This window comes from Zootoca vivipara, chromosome 12, assembly GCF_963506605.1.
Source record: "Zootoca vivipara chromosome 12, rZooViv1.1, whole genome shotgun sequence".
NCBI classification, from domain to species: domain Eukaryota; kingdom Metazoa; phylum Chordata; class Lepidosauria; order Squamata; family Lacertidae; genus Zootoca; species Zootoca vivipara.
Genome location: NC_083287.1, coordinates 28,049,867 through 28,073,240, shown reverse-complemented (window position 1 = coordinate 28,073,240; position 23,374 = coordinate 28,049,867).

The window sequence follows — 23,374 nt, the reverse complement described above, 5'->3', positions numbered from 1 at the left end:
CCTTTTTATATATATTTAAAAAACGGGGCTAGTAGACACAATTTGAGTCGCACGACCCAAATTGGTTAATTTTGTTGTTGTCTGTATTTCGACAATCCCAACGTTTGAGAGTCAATAGCACAGCTGCTGCAAAGGTTGTTGCAAACAACCTCATTGAAGAAGATAACAGTGGCTATTCTGGTTGTGAATGGGCCCCTATAACAGTTCAGGCTTCAGGGCCCCCAAAATGTAGGCCCGCCACTGCCTGTAAGAGTGAGGCCCCACATCCAGCATCCCAGCAGACAATCAACACAGTTAAGAAACTGTCAACGACACTTGTTTGGAGTGAAAGAACCCTCTTCTCACTCAAACAAACACTCAACTCTTCACCAGTAGAAATACTTGTGGTAAAGGTTATAGTTTTGGGAAGCAATACATTAGCATGCTTGTAATATTACATCACGTCGAATGTGTGCAAAGTTCTTCTAAAATCTTAAGAAAAATACACTTCAGAGTTTCCTTCATTTACCAACTCCTCTCACGCACTGCTGAAAACTGTTTGCTAAATTCCCCAAACTACCTGTAATGAAAAATGCTATGATCTCCGCCATTATGTGCGTAGCAAATTAACAGAGTCCTGATTTTCTGATCAATTATACACAACGACAATATGCTATTTTAAAGCTGGAAGCCCAGCAGGAGCTTTTATTTTTTATTAATTTAGTATAATTTTAAACATTACAAAAATAGCTCTCTTTACAGCTTCCCCGCTGAGTCCTAGATTGTTGCCACAGCATTCTGTAATACTTTATCAGCAGAATAGCATCGTTCCATAAACACTAAGCATTTGATTCAAGTAGAAGCCCAAAATAGAAAAGGGATGAATGATAAGAAACAAAAGAGAATCATAAGGTGAGTGTATAAATGTCAGAATATGTAAGGCTGTCCCCCACCACCACCACTCTGCTTAAGAAAACGCTGCTGTCCGAAGCTAGATATTTGCAATTTGGATTCAGTAAGGATTCAAAGAACATACTTAGAGCCTGCCAGTCAAAGTGAGGATGCAAGGTAGATCTGACTTTTAAGAATACACAAAGTGATACTGAAAGAACTAGGAACACAGAAAGCACATATCAGGATACACCAATGATTTCATTCAAAGTCACCAGGAACATGAGGGACAAGTTGGTGAAAAGTGAGTTTAGAGAGCATAGACTACAAAATATATGTTTTGAGGCACTTCACAACCTGTAACCTTGCCTGTGTTTTTATGCCATTCAGTACAATTGCTAAATAATCAATGTGGGGAAAACAGCTAGGGTTCTTTTAAAAAAAATGAGTAGGGGAACATCTTTGTAATATCAGATTTTCTTTATTTAAAAAAATGATACACCTTTGATCAGTCACTTTGTGGAACAAGATAATCCTGTAACAGGTTTAAGGTTTGGGGCATTGGGAAAGCTGTGTGCAAATGATGGTGAGTTATTGTTATGGAAACAATATGGATTGGATGTTGAGGTTAAAAACTGTGGCCCCATGTGGACTTATGGAGAAGTTCGAGGGAAAGTCTTTGATTACCTATCACATATTGACGACATTTATGTATTCTTCTTTAAAAATGTATAATTCTTTTAAAAATATATAATTTGTTGCCTTCAGACAATAATTTCAGTCATCAGTTAATAGAAATGGGAGATATATGTAACTGAAATAATCTGCAGGCTGTTTCCCCCCTTTAACAAGTATACATAGGCTTATATGCACTTCATATACAATCGTGTTTGTTTTTAAATGCTGAGTATTCGTTTGATGTATTGTCTTTGTTTTTATAACCCCTGAAGAAGACCTTTGAACATTAATTGACTGAAATGTCCTAGGCTGTTTTGAAAATAAAATCCCCCCCCTCCCCGGGATCTTGCAATACAATATCCTTTGCGGGTTCATTTTGGGTGTTCTCCTGTTTTCTCATTGGCCAACACAATTTTTGCTCAGTGCGTGTACAGAGGGTGGAATTTGCTTGATGGCAGAGGTTCATTTCAATGTTTGAGAGAGTCTCCTCTCCATTTCCTGCAAAAAAGGTCATTCTATTCATAAGGTTGGTCCTTATTTCTCAGGAGAGATTGTAACTTACAGTACCTTGAGGGTTTGCCCCTGTCAATATATCCAATATTTGTATTAGAAAGGCACAAGTAAGTGTATGTGTGTGTACATATATATAGGGGTGCTGTGTTTAATCTGTTACTTGCCTAAATTAAAAAGTTTTAAAAGCTTCAACCAACTCTAAAATTCCCCCCAATTAATCAGGCATCAGATTCTTGCTGTTGCTGTTTCGCAAAATTGCTTCCAATGGTTGCATTTACAGAATGAAGCTCATGCAACTGATCTTTCCCCCGTGTCCCCAAAGAAGTCTCTCGCAGAGGTCAGAGAGATTATCTTGTACAGCATGGGGTGCATTGCAGTGGGCTGATGGACCATCCAATGTCTGGCAGAGGTGCTGCTTGAACCATTTTTTCATATGCTTGGTTTTGAGAAACTTACCCCATGAACTGTAAACCCCAATTGTGACAGTAAACCCAGCAGTTCGAGACAAAGCATTTGCTATTTACATAGAACATCCTGTTTGTGTGTGTACATAATTGCCCTGCAAGCATTTCGAAGATTGTGTTAAAATGGCAAACATTCTGATAATGCCTCCCTGTAAATATTCAGAAATCAGTCCCTGGGTCAAGCAAAAGCAAGACTGGTTGAATTTGCTGAGAATTACGGAAGAAAGAGGCATTTCCGAACTACAGCTAGTAACTGCTGATTGGCCGGAAAGATTTATATGACAAGTTCCACCTCAAGCTTACCCTATACCACCTGACAACTTATTTGTTGTTGTTGTGTCTGCTGTACCTCACCTTGCAGTGCTTCATCTTGCTTGCGTCTGCCTTCCAGGAATGAAGTCTGACATCTTCATTCATAACTTCCTGACCAATCCAGGTCAAGTGTTATATGGATATTGACAAAATGGGAAGAGTCAGCATGACAGGCTCTCAGACTGACTGTATGTGCATCTGGGCATTATGTAGGGCACCAGAGAGTCAGGGAAGTTTTCTCTTTAGATGACCCATCAATTATTTGTAATTAAATCAATAGGTTTTGTTTGTTTGCTTCCTCTGGAGAACATCAGGACTGCTTCAGCTTCCACTGCAACATACACAGCATACAAATTCATTGGCTGCCCAACTCTTCGTCCGCTGTTAAATCCCGTGCATTGCAGAACATGGGGAGGAGGGCTGAAGATCGGCATTACAATAATAGAGTTATATTAGCATGTGTGTCCACTGGGTGAAAAATACTAATTTATTAAGTAAGCTTCTCTTTCAGTAACAGTCAAGGGAACACGAATGTGGTAAGTCAGTCCAAGGATATTGAGGGAAATGAGGCATGAAATAAAAGCTTTCCTGCACTCTCTACTGATCCTCGTGAATGTTAGGCAATTCGATGTATTGCAAAAGAGCATCCAGGCATTAAGACAGACACTGGGAGGGAGGGGGGAGGAAACCCTGGTCCTTTGTATGACACTCTGTCGTGAACGAGGCCAATGAAAAGTACTATTGGAAGTGGTGTTCAAAATTCGCACAGCTTGGGCTTTTTGATACCACACATTCAGCAACAAGACTGTCCAAAAATGTAGGCTTCTGAGGTCCAGTACTGATTACACAGTGTGCTGTCTGGTTCTGTAGATTCCAAAGAAGCTAATGCCATTCTTCTGGATCTCTATTAGCCCAACGGCTAAGTTCTATGCCCACTATAAGAGGCAATACGTTTCAGAATACCGGTTACTGGGAATCCCAAGTGGGGCACGCCCGGTTGTGCTCAGGCCCTGTTTGCAGGCTTCCCAAAGGCATCTGATTGGCCACTGTGAGAATAGGATGCCGTTTTAGATGGAATCCAGCAGGGCTCTTCTTTGTGTTCCTGTGTACATCTTGTTATGGATGATCTGAGGTATGCAGTGTGATGGGCTATTTTTTTTGGGGGGGGAGGGCAATGAAAGAGTTGGCATGTGTAAGGCTTGCCAAATTCCTAGCACTGATGGTGGGTTCATTACTACCAGTAATAACTCATTTTAAAAGTTGAGGTTGAAACTTGTGGGCATCAAGGCATGGATGGGAGAATATCCAAGGTCTGTTTACTCTGGTATCTCACCTGGAAAGGAGGAAGGAGGTGATGTAGGAACCCTGGGCATCTGTCGATCTTCTTTCCCACTGGGTGGAGTAGTTCCTTCTGGACTGTATCATCAGAATGCAGGGGTGGGGGGATCATACATTTAACTGCAGTCTTATAAAGCTATAACTCATTTATCTGACATGGCACATGCTATTTTTTATTTTCATCATCGGAGAGCATTCAAACATGAAACCCTCACCTGCAGTGGTGCAATCCAGGAAGAGATCATCACATGATTCTACTGCTATTGTGGCCCAGCTGTCAGGAGATGACACCACCTTACATAATGAAAGGGTCATAGCTCATTTGTAAAGAATCCAATTTTCTGCTGTGATCCATGGGATATGTATAGACAGTTGTTATTACTAGTGTGCTTTTAATTGTGAACCCATTAGAGACACCAATATAACTGTGGACATTTGTTAAAAAGTAATGCAACCCAACTTGTTGACTTGAACAGGAGTTGGATTAAGACATGTGCATTAGAACACAGGAAAAATATTCTGCACACATCAAAAAGAGTTTCAAACCTGTCTCGGCAATACTTAGCAAAGCACATACAGCAGCCTATTGAATTAGTGTCTAAATGTTATTTTGTAAAGAAATTGAATAAAATTTGCTACCCTGTAATCCAGTGAGCTCTTCCTAATTAAATTTTCATATTCTGCATTTCCTGGGATTTGCAGCTAGAATTGTGGCAAGCCAGACATTCACACTTATGCATGGAGGGGAAAAAATTTAAAACTACAAAATATCCTCTTCATTTTTGAATATAATATCAGCATTAAAATTTCAAACAAATTGAGCCTCTTTCCTACTGTTTCTACTGTTGACTTTTATTGATAGTATATAGGTGGCTGCACCTTCTGGCTTCTCTCCACTCCCGCCCCCACAATGTCTGCCCACCAGTCCCAAGGCATTTAGTGAAGTTCACAGTTAATGACATCTCCAGATAGAGTTTAATCGAGAATAATAGTTCTGCAATTTTATCCTTTCCATGTTGATCAAATAAAATAAAATTCTGTGGAACAGACATTGTCATGAAATCAAATATATTTTAACTATTCTTGTTTGAGCCATGGTGAGGACTCATACTGCTTATGGAATTACTAGAAAAGTCAAGACAAAAACACAACTCCCTAGAGAGAAGGTTCACATCAGGGTTTTCATTTTGTGGCTCCAGTTCTCAAAATAAGTGATGTTACAGTTCACATTTATCTGGCACTATGATGCCACTTTAAACTGTCATGGCTTCCCGCAAAGAATTCTGAGAGCTGTGATTTGCTAAAGGTGGTAAGAGGATTTAAAAGGTAAAGGGACCCCTGACCATTAGGTCCAGTCAGAGACAACTCTGGGGTTGCGGCGCTCATCTTGCTTTACTGGCCGAGGGAGCTGGCATACAGCTTCCGGGTCATGTGGCCAGCATGACTAAGACGCTTCTGGCGAACCAGAGCAGGGCATGGAAACACCATTTACCTTCCTGCCAGAGCGGTACCATTTATCTACTTGCACTTTGATGTGCTTTCCAAATGCTAGGTGGGCAGGAGCTGGGACCGAGCAAAGGGAGCTCACCCCGTCACGGGGATTCAAACTGCTCACCTTCCGACTGGCAAACCCAAGGCTCAGTGGTTTAGACCACAGCGCCACCTGCATCCCTTGTAAAGAGTATTTACAAGGCCCCTATTCTCCTCCTCTCTTTATGGTGCTGGAGGAGACTCTTGAGAGTCCAATGGACTGCAAGAAGATCAAACCTCTCCATTCTGAAGGAAATCAGCCCTGAGTGCTCACTGGAAGGACAGATCCTGAAGCTGAGGCTCCAATACTTTGGCCACCTCATGAGAAGAGAAGACTCCCTGGAAAAGACCCTGATGCTGGGAAAGATGGAGGGCACAGGGAGAAGGGGACAACAGAGGACGAGATGCTTGGACAGTGTTCTCGAAGCTACGAACATGAGTTTGACCAAACTGCAGGAGACAGTGCAAGACAGGAGTGCCTGGCGTGCTATGGTCCATGGGGTCACGAAGAGTCGGACACGACTAAACAACAACAACAACGTTCTCCTCCCAGAGCTACAATTCTCAGAGTGGTTTAACAATCAATTTCCCTTCACAGGAAACTCTGAGAACTGTAGCTCTATGAAGGGAACAGGGGTCTGCTAATGATTTCCAGGACCCTTAACATGGCCTTTGAGGGAGACCATAATTTTTAAAAGTGGTATGTGTCCTAACGCTTAAAATGTATTGTGTGAATGTGGCCTAACTCATTATTCTTTCCTGCATGATGAATTGGGCATTGGTTCCTTGAATAAAGCCATCTTCATCAACTTTGAATGTACACATACAAGATTGTAAGCCTTTTCTTTGTAGGCACTGGCCAGGATGAAGTACACAGAAATTTATGGATACCAATGAACTTCTAGTGTGCAAAACTCTACACTAACTGTGACTATGGTTCAAAATTGCTAGGATCATCTATAAAAGGTTGTGCCTTTCGTTTTCTCATCTGTCAATCATGTGGGGTTCCCAATGAAATTAAACTATACTGCAGAGAAGAGTACTCCGATATAGGCAGTCTAAAATGGCTTGGTGAATATTATTTGATTTGAGTCTGCAAAGAATAAGTACCTAGTGGTGAACTGGCACAAATGGTGAGTCAAGGGCAAAAAGTAAGGACAAGATAACAGATAGCACCATTCCTACATTTGGAACATCAAAATGGCAAGGAGGAAAGGGGTTAGGTATCCCTATCCTTTGCTACTTCTCTTTTTAAATTGACACTCCTAAAATTGATTCTCCTTCCATGACATGTGTTTGCACATTATATTAGTGTAGTTAGGCCCTCGGTCTGAGGAGAGCATTTCTGCAAGACATTATTTTTTCGTGAATGTGCCTGGCCGTTCCATGAATTATGGTTTCTCAAGGAGTAAAATGTAAAACATGCTATTAAAATGAAATACTAATTGTTACAAGAAAAGCTAGTGTCTGCAGAACATAACTCACTTCTAATAGATTTCATAATGTCTTCCCTTTTATTGGAGGGAAGGATCCCTTTAGCCAAAAATGTCCATTTTCTGAACTCCAAATTGACTTTTTCCTCTCTTTTTCCGAGCTGATTCTGCAGTGGCAACATGAATTTCACAGACAGCTTTGTTAATCAGCAGAGTCCCCAAAAGCTGTCTTGGGTGGAAAAAAAAAGTACTGCCGTTTCTTTGGTAAAAGTTCTTCCTTTTAATGGACTTCTTCTAAGTCAAGAGCCGCAAAACTACACATACCAAGTTTGAAGTTAGGGCTATTAAAACCAAAGGGACAAACTTCTACTGTAAATCAATGCATTGGGACTTGGCTTCACTGTTTGACCTAAGCATGTGTTCCAATGGGAGAAATAGAAATCTACTTGAGAAGGAAATAAGAGGTCATGAGTGCATTGAGATGCTTGCACAACCAGATTGCTATGTATTACATATTATTTGTTGTTGAATTTGACTTAAAAATAATACTCAAAAGTTTGATTTAAATTATTCTTTACCCAGTTATATTAAGAATACTGTCAATAATAGCACTGATTGAGTCATCTTCCCCGAAAGCTTTAAGAGCAGGCGGACAGAACTGATACTTCATCCCACCCACAAAATAGTACAGGAAATACTCCCAAGCAAAATACAGAATGTAACAATCTGAATAGTTTGCTCAACAATTCGGTCAAACTCTTTTCTAATGTGATTAAGAGTGTCAAAAGGGCCATGATTAACTGTGCTCCTCCATCCTCTTTAATTAATCAGCTAGAATTAAGGATGGAGAATGAGATGTTTGTACAGCAACATATCTTGCAGTTGGTTACAATAATTGTCGAAATCAACTGTTTGGAAGCCGTTCTGTTGCTGTAAATTTAACATTTGCCTTTTCTGACCTAGCCATTTAAAGCTATATGCAAGACAGCTCAGCGACAAGTCTTTATTGACCCCAAGCTTGAGGTAAACTGCATCTCTGCTGGTAAGAGTTTCTATGTGTCCTAATTCTACAAAAGGTAGTCCTGTATTACAACGGCTATCAGAAGGCAGTCCTCTATTTGAAGGAGTCTTCTATTGAAAGGGTTGTCAGACTCAAGGCTCCATTTTTTAATGTTATCTTCACTAATATATATTTCTTTTTATGCACACGTTAATATATGAATTTTTGTAAACACTAGTTGGCTAGAGAACTGCTTTGCAAAATTCAGGTAAGCAGAAATTTCAAAGTATAGCTGTGTTTATTCACATTTCTCTCTATCTCTCTAAAAAAATGTATAAGATTGTATTATTAGTTTCTTTTTCTAATAATATAGCATCAATAACCTGAGAATATTCTTCAAATGTCACAATGCATTTCTAATAGATCTCAATAGTGGCAGTCAGAAATACAGTTATTCACACATAAGTGTAATTTCGTTCAATTGATTCCCCCCCCTTTATTCTTATGATACCATTATTATGTTACATATTGTCTCATTTGCAGGAGATATATGGCTATACCCATCATTATTCATACTCAGAACAGCATGTCAATTCCAAGGGGTCTACTCTTGGGTATGAATAACTTTGGATAGCATCCATAATGTCTTCTAGAAAATGAAGCTTTGTATTTTAGTGTTATACTATAGTTTCCTTTCATATCTTTAAGCATTGGACTACTACAATTGGCTCTACATGGGGCTACCTTTGAAGATTACTCAGAAACGACAACTAATCCAGAATGTGGCTGCCAGTGGGAGCAGCTGCCGGGACCATATAACACTGGCCCTAAAGGATCTACATTGGCTCCCAGTACATTTCCAAGCACGATTCAAAGTCATCAACTCTGCAATGCAGGAATCCCAGTTAAAGCATCCATGACAGATGCCCATCTAACCTCTGCTTTAAAATATCCCAGGAAAGAGAGTCCACTACCTCCTGAGGAAGCCTGTCCCACTGTTGAACAGCTCTTACTTTCAGAAAGTACTGTAACTTGAATCCGTTGGTTCGGGTCCTACCTTCTAGAGCAGGAGGGGAAAAAGCTTGTTCTATCATCCATGTGACAGCTCTTGATATACAGTGGTACCTCTACTTACGAATGACTCGACTTACGAATGTTTCTACTTACGAATGGAGCTCCGTCCGCCATCTTGGATGCTGTTTAGATATGATTTTTTCTACTTACGAATTTTTAGATAGGGTTGCTTCAACTTACGAATTTTTTCTCCCAATGCATTCCTATGGGATTTGACTTACAATCTTTTTCGATTTACGAATGTGCGTTCGGAACGCATTAAATTTGTAAGTAGAGGTACCACTGTATTTGAAGATGGCTATCATATTGCCTCTCTCTTTTTAAAAAATATATATTTATTGGTTTTATAAAACAAAACATACAACACAAAAAACACACAATTTACACAACAGAACAAAATACAAACACTACAATAAAAAAGATATCAAATCAATCTTCTAACATAAATCTTTATCAACTTCCTCCATTCCCTCCCAACTGTGTTTCTTTATATTACTTCCTTAGTACTTACCAAATCTTGATTCCAATCTTTTTAATACTTTTCTAAACCTATTAATACTCTTAATGACTTGTCAATACTATAAATCTCTTATACTTATCTCAAAATGCAATTCTATTCTAATAAATCTTAACATTCAATATGATAATAACACTTAACTAAATCTTAATACACAATAAACTCTTCTACAACCTCCTTTTACTTCCAAGTCTCTTGCTAAAAACTACTGATCTTACAATTCTTTTCTAAATAGACTTTAAATTTCTTCCAATCTTCTTCCACCGATTCTTCCCCCTGGTCCCGGAGTCTCCCAGTCAGCTCAGACAGTTCCATGAATTCTATCAGCTTCATCTGCCAGTCGTCCACCGTGGGTAAATCTTCAGTTTTTCAATTCCTTGCTAATACAATTCTAGCTGCTGTTGTGGCATACAAAAAACAAACAAACATATCTTTCTTGGGTAATTGCTCTCAAATTATCCCAAGTAAAAAAACTTCTGGTTTCTTAACAAATGTTTTTTTCAACTCTTTCTTCAATTCATTATAAATCTTATCCCGGAAGCTCTTTACTTGGGGGCATGTCCACCACATATGGTAAAATGTTCCTTCCACATTCTTACATTTCCAACATTTGTTATTCTGTTTACGATAAATCTTAGCTAGCTTTACCGGTGTAAGATACCATCTATACATCATCTTCATCATATTTTCTTTCAATACATTACACGCGGTAAACTTCATATTCTTCTTCCACAACCTTTCCTAATCTTCTATCATTATATTATGTCCTGCATCTTTTGCCCAGTCAATCATCACAGTATCATATTGCCTTTCAGTCTCCTCTGCCTTATAGTGCTTCATGTCATTGGTGCATCTAACTTAGTACAGTATTTTGTACACTGTACACTGTACACTGACAGGCAGCAACACAGCAGGGTTTCAGACAGCCCTATCTGGAGATGCCAGGGATTGAAGCTGGGGCCTTCTGCATGCAAAACACATGCTCTGCCACTGACAGGCAGCTCTTCCCAAGATACTAAGAGACTAGTTTTGTGTAGGTTAAGCAAAAGGTACAAATACTGCAAAAAAATAAATAAAATCTTTTTCTGGACAGCTACAATATCTGGACTTTTGATTGCCCAGTCCTTTCGACTCTCTGTGTGCACCATTTTTTTAAATAAAAAAAATGGCCAGTAAAATGTCAGTCAAGGATTATGGTGTGCATTCCTTTCAAGCTGATTTTGAACCGACTGCATTTAGGCTACCACCGAATCAATTTTTCATGAATATCTACCCTCCAAGATTGCACCTCCAGCCAGTTCAGATCTCCAGAGAATGGTTAAAAAAAAGGAAGATTTATCAAGTAACAAGTAACACCTCAGGAAAAAGAAACAGGGTTTTTAATTGCTTTGTGTGCTCTATAATTGAAGGCAGGCACCTTCTTGAGGCACTCACTGCCAGAGGGAGTGTGACTCCACTTGGCCTTGCCTAATTAATCCTGTGATACAAACCTTCTGGCTTCAATTTTCACATTTCTGACTCTTTTTAGAGGTGATAATAAAACTAAAAAATTATGTTAGTTACTGTATGACTATAACCTCACCAGCAGAACACAAATAAAACCGTATGGACAGAAACCTTGTCTGCACATTTTTGGTTCTTCCAGCTTTTTATTTTTATTTTTTGAAGACCCCAAAAGGCACATTTTGGACTAACAAGGCCAGTTAGAAAAAGAAAAGGGGTCTCAGGGAGGAAAACAGAGTTGTATTCATTTATTTTACTTATTTTCAAGATGTGTGTGTGTGTGTGTGTGTGTGTGTGTGTGTGTGTGTACATACACTGTGCACATGTACATACACACACATGATTAACAGAACAATTTTTTAAAAATACAGGAAAAGGATTCAGCTTCCACCTTCATAAGTTGCTCTGGTAAAAAAAAGGAAATCAAGGTGGCAGTTATAGATCTTTTTAGGGTTTTTTAAAAAATTATTTAACAATATTTATATACCACTTGGTTGTTAAAGGAAAAACAACTCTAAGAGGTTTACAAAACTTTGGGGATGAAATGCTCAGAAGTGCTTCATTCGCTGAAACCAAGAACTATATTCCAGGCCGGGGCCATGTGCTGTTAACGTGTCTAGGGTGGATCTCTTGACATTTGTAATTCCTTCCCCATTCAGACCAATATCAATATCTCAAGTTGGGAAAATTTCATGGCACTGTACATCATTTGGGCTTCAGCTTTATAATGCATGGAGTCACCTGAGTAACATCCCATCTCCAACTTTCAGTGGAAGAAGTAGTGATAGCTGCCAGCTGCCAACTTGACTTCCAAAGACAACTAAACAATTTCATGGAGTTAAAGACCATCAATGGATGCTCACCATAATGGCTATGTTCCCATCGCCACTCTTCAAAGCAATATGCCGCTGAATACCACTTTCTGGGAGTCTCAGGTGGAGAGAGTGCTGTTGTGTTTTGGTTCTTCTTCTGGGCTTCCCACGGGCATCTGTTTTGCCACTCTGAGAACAGGAGGCAGGACTAGATGAGCCATTGGCCTGATCCAGCAGGCTTTTTTTCTCTTTGTATGTATTTTAAACCACTGAGCCTCTTGGGCTTGCCAATCAGAAGATCGGCGGTTTAAATCCCTGCAACAGGGTGAGCTCCCATTGCTCTGTCCCAGCTCCTGCCAACCTAGCAGTTCGAAAGCACGCCAGTGCAAGTAGATAAATAGGTACTGCTGTGGCAGGAAGGAAAACGGCGTTTCTGTGCACTCTGGCTTCCGTCATGGTATTCTGTTGCACAAGAAGCGGTTTATTCATGCTGGCCACAGAAAGCTGTCTGTGGACAAATAGCAGCTCCCTCAGCCTGGAAGTGAGATAAGTACCCTACCCCATAGTCTCCTTTGACTGGACTTAACCGTCCAGGGGTCCTTTACCTTTTACCTTTACAACTTTGCCCAGTATCTTACACACTAATATTTTTGCGGGCCAGATCCTGCCATTCCCAAACTTCAGTGCTGCGATTTAAAGATGCATCCTTGCTCAGACCAAGTTAAAGTGGGACAGATCCAATGGGGATCCAATTCAGGTTGACGCCAGTAGGCTGTACTGCAATACAGATGATAAATAACCCCAGTGCTTTGGCTCTGTGCCCATCATAATAAAATAAAGTTCCATCAAAGAAGAGCTGAGCTCCACTCAAACTTCAGTTTGTGCTTTTGAGCTTCTGGTTAGAAGACATAATATATTAATGCCCTGCAACTTTCACTGGGCTCACTTTAAAATTTATATTAAGTAGATTGTTGCATTATGGTAATGTACTAAATTACCTAAAGCAAAGTAATACAATGATTAACTGACCATAAACATTGGTTTATGGTCAGTTTATAACGGATTGCAGAGATTAACATTATGCATTTTCATAACAGAGAAAATTTGTGGGATGAAGTATCTGTGGACTGACTCGGTGCTATTAAGAATAATAAAACTGTGTTATCGCTCCTGGTGGTCTCAGGTTACAGCTTGCAAGTAAACTTTGCTTTAAATCATCTTTGAAAATGTCAGATATATTCATCATTGAAAAAATGTCCAGTACTTTCCAAGCATAGAATAATAATTTCCAGTATATGTTTTCTAATGTATAATGTATAACAAAATGATTCTTGGTCTCTTCACTAAAGGTGCCCATCCAGGATTAAGTTCACCCAACTAAAATGAAGCTATACCAAAGAAAACCTTATATTTTTCCTTTGAAAGATCAGAAAGCATTTTCCTGTAAGTTCAGCACTTTCTAGAAGCTATGCTTTTCATTCTAAAATAATGGGAATTCAACAGTGACAAGTGATCCTTTGGAAGGGCAAAGCACTGCTAAAAGATAGTTTTGGGGTTCTTGTGTTGGGGGTGTAAAGGGAGCAAACATCCAAAAATGCATCGCAAGAGACTGCAAGAGAATCTGGCCATTGCTTCTGCAACAGTGATTTTCCACATAATGGGGGGAAAGAAAGAAAGGCATTCATCTTGAATGAAACTAGTGGAAAGAAATTGTGGGTGGCAGCCACAAAAGCCAATCTGCCATTTGTCCTGCATAACGTACCCCAATAAAGTATTCACATATGTACACACACTAAGGTACATATGTATGCTATGCTATGCAATCCAATGCTTGCTTTCTTGGAAGTATCTCCCACTATGTCCCACAGAGCTTCCTCCCCCAATGTGTGTTTAAGGATTGCAGCCCAAAATCACAACCTAATAATTTTGACATGGTTAATTTATTTCTCAGAGCTTTCTAGGTACCAGCCCTGTAAGCTTATCTTAATATTGGTCTTCCCACGCCCACCCCCCAGTTCTTATTCCTCCATCATCACCACCAGCACAAATCAAAATTGTATGCAGCAGTTCTCTTCAGGTTGAAGGTCAGACTATTCTCATGGCTGTCAAGAGCATCTGGGACTTCGTGATGTCCATGTTGTTGTAACACATATTCACAAATGATGGGAATTAGCGTGAGTCAGTGGATTGGGTTAGCGTAAGCAATATAGCAGTATGCAGTGGAACTAATTTCATTAAGAGCAATAAAATTAAATGAAAGGATGACTAGGAAAAAGTCATGAAGTAGTATGCTTTCTTCAGAGAGGCCATCTCAGAAGTGTTGTAGACGATAGAACAAATTGAGATAAACTTTAAGCTGTGAGCTGGATTGAGTTTGTGTTGCTAACCCCCACACCAATGAAAACTGCAGTGTCCCAATAACAGAGGACCAGAGCATAAACAGCTTGCTAGGTATGACTCATGAAAGGGGAACCAATGTACACATTTCAGGTAGAAATGAAAGTGGGAGAACTCGCCAATATGACCTAGAACGAAATTTAATACTGAGCCCATGCATGGCAAACGGTCACACCCTAGGCATAAGCAATGTCCATGACATAGAGTAATTCCAAGCAAAGCATCACTGGGAACATCTCCCCACAACCAAATTTTCTGTACTGGGATGTGTCAATTGGTGATGACCCAGAAGGAGTCACATGGGTGGATCCGAAGGGATCGACCTTCTTAACCAACCCCATGACAGTGTCGTGTGAGTTGCAGCTAGGGGAATGGAGTTAAGAACGAGAACCTGGTTTTAGTAATGGAATAGGAGTGGGGAAGCAATTGGCAGGATTTTCTTACACAGCTTTAGCTTTATATCTTATCTCTAGACAGTGGCGGAACGTATGCCCAGGCTGCCCAGGGCAGGCGCACTCCCGAGGGCGGCGGGGCACAGAGGGTGCCCTCCCAGGCGCAGGATAGCCGCTCGGGTGCACGGAGCGACACGCGTGCCCTGCAGCTGGGAGCGGAGCGAGCCGCCAATGGCGGACATTCGGCATGCCACCTGCCCGCAACTCCCAAGCCCCCCACCAGCCTCTGCCACCATCCTCCATGCACCAGTAGTGGTTTAGCATGCTGGCGGCATGACCCGGAAAGCTGTCTGTGAACAAACGCTGGCTCCCTCAGCCTGAAAAGCAAGATGAGCACCACACCCCATAGTCGCCTTTGACTGGACTTAACCATCCAGGGATCCTTTACCTTTACCTTTTTTTTTTACCTAGGACCCAGGCCTTGCCCTGTTTCACATTTATAGCATTTTCCTCTCACTGGAATGTGTCCGTGAACTTTGATCCTGCCTCTTGCTTGTCTGAATGGAAGATAGACAGCAGTGTGTGTGTGTGTGTGTGTGTGTGTGGAAACTAGACAACCGTAAAAGGGGAAAATTGCATTTTTTTTTCACCTCCCACTATGGTCACATCCACACCATACATTTAAAACACTATTATTCCACTTAAACAGTCATGGAGGGACCTGGGAATTGTAGTTTGTTAAGGGTGCTGGGAACTGCAGCTCTGTGAGAGGTAAACTACCATTCCCATGATTCACCATATGCTTTGAATGTGTTTCAAATCTATTGTGTGGATGTGACCTTTAAACCGGACCTTGACCAGGCAGTCCTTCCAATAAGGGACACCTTCAAACAACAGACTATCCCCTTTCCAATAGAGGACTGCGTCTGCGCATGTGGACACATAGCCACTCTAGATGAAAGACGGACAATAAAAAGAGCCAGCTCTTTCCGCGAGAATTCAGCAGCCACAGGAAAAGCAATGGACTAGCAAATTTGTGTATATGTATGCATGCGCCATTTCTCAAGTCATGCATTTCAGTAATTCAAGACGGTACTTCATCCTACAGCAAAAGGAGTTAGTTTCAAAACTTCCTTGTGGTCTGAAAATGGTGTCCTGGTTACAAATGCTGCTTTGCTTTAGAAGTGTAAATAGCTCTCACGTGGTGGGTTTAAGCTTCCAGCTAATCCATAATTGAGTTGACAGAGACAAGAGAGAAGAAAAGAATTTTACTAGATATAGACATTCATTCTCATGGAAAGAGGTTTATTTGATGTAAATGTAAACAATTACTTTTCCTCAGACTATTTGGGGAGCGCAGACAATACTTTGGGAAAACAAATAGGCATGGCAACTGAGCAGTGAGGGGAGTGCAAATCTATATGTAGATTGCGGAGATGAGTACAATATATATATATATATATATATATATATATATATATATATATATATCGCAAGACATCTGCCCTAGTTTCCAGCTTCTTACCTCCCAGAGATTCTCTCATTTCCCCCCTTCTTTACATTACTTTTTCCTCTTTCATTTGATTATTTGCCATGTGTTCACAACAAGGAAAGCAATAACGCCAAAGCTGGCTTTAAGAATGTTTTTAAAAAGAACCTCACTGGATCAGAACAAAACACCCTGTTTCCAACATCACCTGTTGTGCATATCTGGAGGGTAGGACTCGAACCAATGGCTTCAAATTACAAGAAAGGAGATTCCAATTAAACATCAGAAAAAAACATTCTGACAGTAAGAGCTGTTCAACAGTGGAACGGGCTCCCTCGGGCAGTTGTGGACTCTCCTTCCTTGGAGGTTTTAAGCAGAGAATAGATGGCCATCTGTTCTGGATGCTTTAGCTGAAATTCCTGCATGGCAGGGGGTTGGACTAGGTGATCTTTGGGGTCCCTTCAAACTCGACAGTTCTATGATTCTGTCTCCCCACTCCCTAAATCCACCTCTGTCCATATCCACGATATCTCCCTGCTTGGCCAAAGAGAACCAGTGTTAAGGAAACTGTCTTAACATTCAACTAAAGAAAGTTTTCATGTTGAATTAAGAGCAGCTTGCTAGGGCCATCCAGCCAGTCTAATTACTCTCTGCAATGCAAACAGACACATTTCTTTCAGAGAGTCACAACAGAAACCTTTTCCTTAAGCAAAACAAAGCAACAACATCATCAACAAAAAATAACCAGCTTCTATAGTTTTCACATGTTTTTTTGAATAATGAAAGGGCTAATGTAACATAACAAACCCTAAACTGTTTTTGCATATGGGGCGGGGGGGGGGATGTGTCAAAGTGTGCTATGCCTTCGGTTCCTTCTGTTCACAATGGTTCTAGCTACAGCAAATGGTATTCTTGCTCTTTCTGTCTGTTGCTCAATCTGCTTGGAAAGTAGCCATCGCTGTACAGCCAACCATAATATTTGACACTTCCTGACATCACGAAAGCCACCATCTGTCTATCACCGAAGCCCGTTGCATCTTAAAGATTGTTTGGTCTGATCTTTAATCAAGGTTCATTGTCAAGGCAGAGAAAGAGAGCGTGTTGGATGGGACACTCTGCATATTTAAAAAATGGCATTTCGTTTAGGTTTAGAATTAAGGCAGAAGGAAATATCAAGGTCCTTTTGGAAAAGCTTGAGTTTCTCTTTCAATTAGGCCAGATCCCATACTTGCCCTTGAAAGTTTCGCTAATGAAGTTAGACTCCATAAACTAATCGGAACTCGGGTCAAACTCACAACATTCCATTAACATAGATGCACTCTTCCAGATTAATCAAATATTAAAAACAGTAAGTGCTTGAAAAATAGACAATATATGAAATATAACATGAATTGGAAGCAGGCAGGGAACAAGCTAGGAGTGAATGATCCTGTTTACCCAAAGCAAACAGCAAAAATCCACCTTCAGATCCATTAATGGTGGCTAGGCTTAGTCAACCACTGGGTGAGATCAAGCTACGGTAGGTCACATTCAGGGGACACTGACTAAAATCAGTGGGATTTAGTTCTTAAACTCCATTTGTTTCAGTCTACTCTGACTAACATTCAGTATCATGCAATATTTTAAACCAAAACTTATTGTGAAGAGATGCCGGCTGAGGAATATGCCTGCTTTGTTGTCTCCTGTATACAAGTGGAAGGTGCAGCTGGGGGAGGGAGGGAAGAGAATCAGGTCACAATCACATCATGCGTTTAAAGCACTAGGATGCCACTTCAAACAGTCATGGCTTCCCCCAGAGAATTCTGGGAGCTGCAGTGTGCTAATGGTACTGGGAGCTGTTAGAAGATTTCTATTGTCCTCCCAGAGCTACATATCTCAGATAGTTTAACAATCCCTCTTCACAGGCAACTGTAGTCCCCCTCACAAACCTATGATTCCCAGCACCCTTAACAAACTACAATTCCCAGGATTCATTGGAGGATATTGCGTGCTTTCAATGTGTGCTTTCAATGGACCTGCCCAGTGAGAACATGAAGAGAGAAATGGCAACTCTGCATGAAGGCAAATAACTGATCTAACCAAATGTCTAGCAAACATCTCCATCCTCTGCGAGGGGACTCATCAACCCACCATTCGCTATTTTCACAAACTGAGCTAAGGCATTTGCTTTAGCATTATGGCTAATTCATTTACACATGGGCAGTGGGGGGTTTCAGAATGGTAAACCTTTTGGAAAATAAAAGCAGATTGGTTAAATAAGGATAAGTTATTCAGAACATCTGCATTGTTTTGGAAGAAGCTATTTCAATATTGATCAAGCTTTCCATTTTTTGGTGTGTTTCTGTGGGGGGGAGGGGGAGAAGCCCACCCCTAACCAATATTGGAAATTCATTGCAGCTTCTTATCGAGAGTTTTTCCACCTCAGAGAAGAGATGGAAATTTGGGTGAAACATTATCAAGGAATTAACTTTCTTTGCTCTGGCCAGCACATTAACTGGTGAAAAGTTCTGCATGGCTTTAAAACTTCCATATGGGTTGAAGAACGAGGTACTTTTGCCCAGTATAAGAGGCCAACATGCCTACTTGGCTCTTTGGAATGGGTCAGACTAGTTCAACAACCAAAGCTAAATTTTCCCCTTCCCACTCTTAAGCCCCATCAGACGTTCGGCTTCCAAAAATAGTTCTCAAACCGGAACAGTCACTTCTGGGTTTGCAATGTTCAGGAGCCAAAACGTTCAAGAACTAAGCTGCTTGAAAACCAAGGTACGACTGTATTTGGAGGAGGTTGTTTGTTTTTACCAGCATCTTAAATAGTTGCTCAGATAGGGACTGTTCAGTTGTTTCTACTTGAACATAGGGAGGGCTGTTGGTAATATTTTTCTGTTCTTCTAAACCTCCAAGGAGTACAAAAATTACTAAAAGCAGGAACACATTTTGTAAGGGGTGAAATATTTTTATTTTTTAAAAAACACCTTTCATTTTATCCAGACCAGCTGAAGACCAGCCAAAGCTGATGGAAGAGACCTTGCACCTCAAAAGCCAGCCATGGATCCAGGAGGACCCCCAAACCTGGAACCCAGACTTTGAGAAGGAATGTGACCACGTCTAGAGCAGTTTCGTATGAACTATATTATCGTATGAACTATATATAATAATCCAGTTATTAAGAAAAAAGCAAGTCATCCCTATGCTGTTAATGCTGTGTATCCAGAATAGGAAGAAAATTAATAATGGTCCAGGCTAGCAAAAAGAATTAGAATCAAACCTAGGCCTAACAAGACGACAGTCAGATATACGATGACCACAGTTGTTATAAAAGGAGATTTGCACAAAAAATGTATATAATTTGCATCTATACATGCATCTATACATATTCACACTTAAGTAATAATTAAAGGTAAAGGTAAAGGGACCCCTGACCATTAGGTCCAGTCGTGACCGACTCTGGGGTTGCGCGCTCATCTCGCATTATTGGCCGAGGGAGCCGGCGTATAGCTTCCAGGTCATGTGGCCAGCATGACAAAGCCGCTTCTGGCAAACCAGAGCAGCACATGGAAACGCCGTTTACCTTCCCGCTGTAGCGGTTCCTGTTTATCTACTTGCATTTTGACATGCTTTCGAACTGCTAGGTTGGCAGGAGCTGGGACCAAGCAACGGGAGCTCACCCCGTCACAGGGATTCGAACCGCCGACCTTCTGATCGGCAAGCCCTAGGCTCAGTGGTTTAACCACAGCGCCACCTGGGTCCCTAAGTAATAATTACTGTAATTTAAATAGAAATACAACATAGGGAAGATGTGTTGCTGCTCAGCTGCTCTTCAGGTGATAACTGTCGCTGTGCAATTTCAAGGCCCTTCCTCTCCCTTCTTATGGCCTTTTAACCAAACCTGGACCCAACAGCCCTTCGAGCAGAGGGGTTTTTCAGATAAGACAGCTGTCCTCTGACAGCTCTTCAGGTAGGGGACCATCTTAATCACCTTAGTTAGGAGACTGGTCTTACCTGCTTTATCCTTCCTTCCCCTACTTAGAAGTACTTCCCTTGGTTTCAGCTTTTAATTCTGTTCTTCACCCTGCATGCATTCCCTACGTGTTCTATAGAACCCATAGGACATCTGCTTCCCTGCTCACTGTCTGTTCTGCTGCTTCGTCAACTGGTCCATCTGTAAGCCTGTCTCTGCAAGCCTGACTTGCTTGGCATCTTGGCACTGACTTGACCACCGGAGAGGATTATGCCTTTCAACGCACCAAAGTCACTGTCTAAACTCTGATTCTCGCAGCCTTGGCCCTGTCTACAGTGGGACCATTGTTTCTTTGTTCCTTGTTTATATAGAAAGAGTATAGCAGTGCAGACCCCGTTGGCATCCTGCCTGTTTAGACATTAGGCCCTTGAGCAAAGGTGCAATGTTAAAAGAAGATGGGTTTCCTTCCATGTATTGGAAAAAACAACAACTGAAGAATACTCTTTTGTCTCTTTCTTAATCTTCAATGGTTGTAGGAAAAGGCATTGTTGAAACTGCAGAGATAAACCCATTGCCATCCACACTCCCAACCAGAATGAAGATATAAGGCATTACATGAGTTAAGCATGAAAAGTCACAGCTTTCTTAACTACAGAATAAAGATCAGCAACAAGCATTGCGTACAAACGTACAAATTCAGCTGTGGGCACCCTATAAATCAATCTTTTGAGTTGGTTTCCCCACTCCCCCTATGGTGAGCCTATTTTTATTTGACTGAATTTTCAATTTGTGACCTGCCCAGAGAACATGGTTCATTGGGTTGTATATTATTAATTAATTAATCTCCTTCTAAATATATGTCCCAAGGCAATGTACACAAAGTTACAAAAACAGCCTTTTTAAACAACAACAACACCCAGTTAAAACAGCACAGAAAAATAAGAGCAGATGTACTGAAAAACAGTAAAAAGAGTCACCCATGGCAGAAACATGTTCATCCTGTGGGAAATCTTGTCAGAACAGAATTGTCTTCAGCTGTTTCCAGAAAGTGCAGACAGTGGGTGCTTGTCCTATCCCAGGCATGTCCAAAATCTGTTCCGGGGACCTAATCCGGCCCACCGGTCAGTTTAATCCAGCCCCTATGGCAGTTTATTTCCTGGGGTAAAATCTTAAGAAGAGCCCAACAACCTCAATCCTTAAAAAAAGGGTCAACAACTTTTGTTGGCCCTTTGGTCGGCCCTCACGGCCCTTCACTTCTTCAAATCTGGTCCTCTTTGAAAAAAGTTTGGACACCACTGTCCTATCCCCAACAGGAACAGGGGCAGCCACACTAAAAACCCTGCTCTGAGTTACTGTGAAGAGAGCTTCTGAACTCTTTGGAACCTTTAGGAGAAACTCTTCCACATACAGTGACTTACTGGGTATATAAAGGATTTGGTGGTCTCTCATGTAACCTGGCCCTAGCTCCCCACCCCTGCTACACACCTGTGGTTTATTCAAAGCCATGTGGCATTGTGGAAACTGTAATGATACACAGAACTGACCAAGCTGTATACATCACTTGGTGTCCCATATTAAAGGCGTACATCAATGCCCCTTTAGTTAAGGTGGGTTGCAAACGAAAAGCATTATCCAACATTAATGAATCTAAGTTACTCATGTCTGTTAATTTCAATGGGCCTACTCTGAATAAAACTAACCGTGGATACAACTTATTACAGACCCTCCAAGTATCTCTATTTTCCAGGGACGTCCCTGATTTAGAGAAGCAGTCTCGGTTTCAGAATTGATCCTGGAATGTCCCAGAGTAGACCCATTCCTTAGGATGTCCCTGTTTTCATTGGAGAAATGTTGGAGACTATGGAGCTATCTGACCCCCGAGCCATCTGAAGGCAATCCTGTATAGGTAAGGTTGTTGTTGTTGTTGTTGTTTTAAAAAAATCATATTTTATTATGTTTTTATATATGTTGGAAGCTGCCCAGAGTGGCTGGTGCAAACCAGTAAAAGGTGTGGGGTATAAATAGTAAAATTATCATTATGGAATGGGACATCTCTATTTTCATCAGAGAAATGTTGTAGGGTATGTTATTATTGCAGTCGCATACATAAAACAAGACCTTCTTTCTATACAAAGAATATACATTGTGGCAAACACATTAATATACTTGCATATATTCAAAATAAACATGGGCAGAAACCATTTTTAATACCACACTCATCTTTACACTATTGTTTTTGCTCTTTTGGAAGCCCTTAAAGTTGTTATCGTCTTGGAGCATATGCCTTTTTAAAAAGAAAAAAGAAAGATTAAATATATTTGTTGTATGCAGTGGTTCAATCTCAGCCTGATTCAGAAACTCCATTAAACCAACAGTGCAATCAGCATTTAATTCATTAGCAGAAACATACTAAGCTATGAACCCCCGTTGTTTATGAACAACAGCTTCTCCTGGCTTATAAATATAATTGATATTGGGGCTTACGAGAACAATTTCCTTCCCCATTTCTTTTTATTTTTCTGACTAGTTTGTGGATCAGTGTTGCCGGGACCAAGCTAATCGCATTTTCACCAGCTCCTACTACATTCATTCACTTTGTGTTACGTTTCATCAAAGGTCACCACATATATATATATATATATATATATATATATATATATATATATATATATCCCCCTCCCTCCCCAAGAACAGTAGCTTCTAATATCAAATACCTGTTCAAAGTAAAGGCGGATAATTAGTGGTTGGGGTGAGCGAGGGATTTTCATCTCTAGAGAATCTACTCCTCACAGATCTCTAATTAAACCAGAAGAAGTTGCATGGCATGCGTATGCTGAGAGGCATTAAAAATCCAAGCCAGACTTGGAAGTGGGCTGGTACAAAGCAGAGGAGAGGATAGTGGCAGGGGTTTGGCTGGCTGCTTTTTTCATCAAACCTGACTGAAGTACTCATGTAGCGCTTTCTCTAGTGCAACTCTCTCATTAACCTTGGTCTCGGATGTGTGATGCAGGAGTGACTTACCTCGCAAGGTCGCGTTTGCCCCTTTGACACAGGGGAAGCTTATGAATTGAACCGCACACATTTTCAATAGATA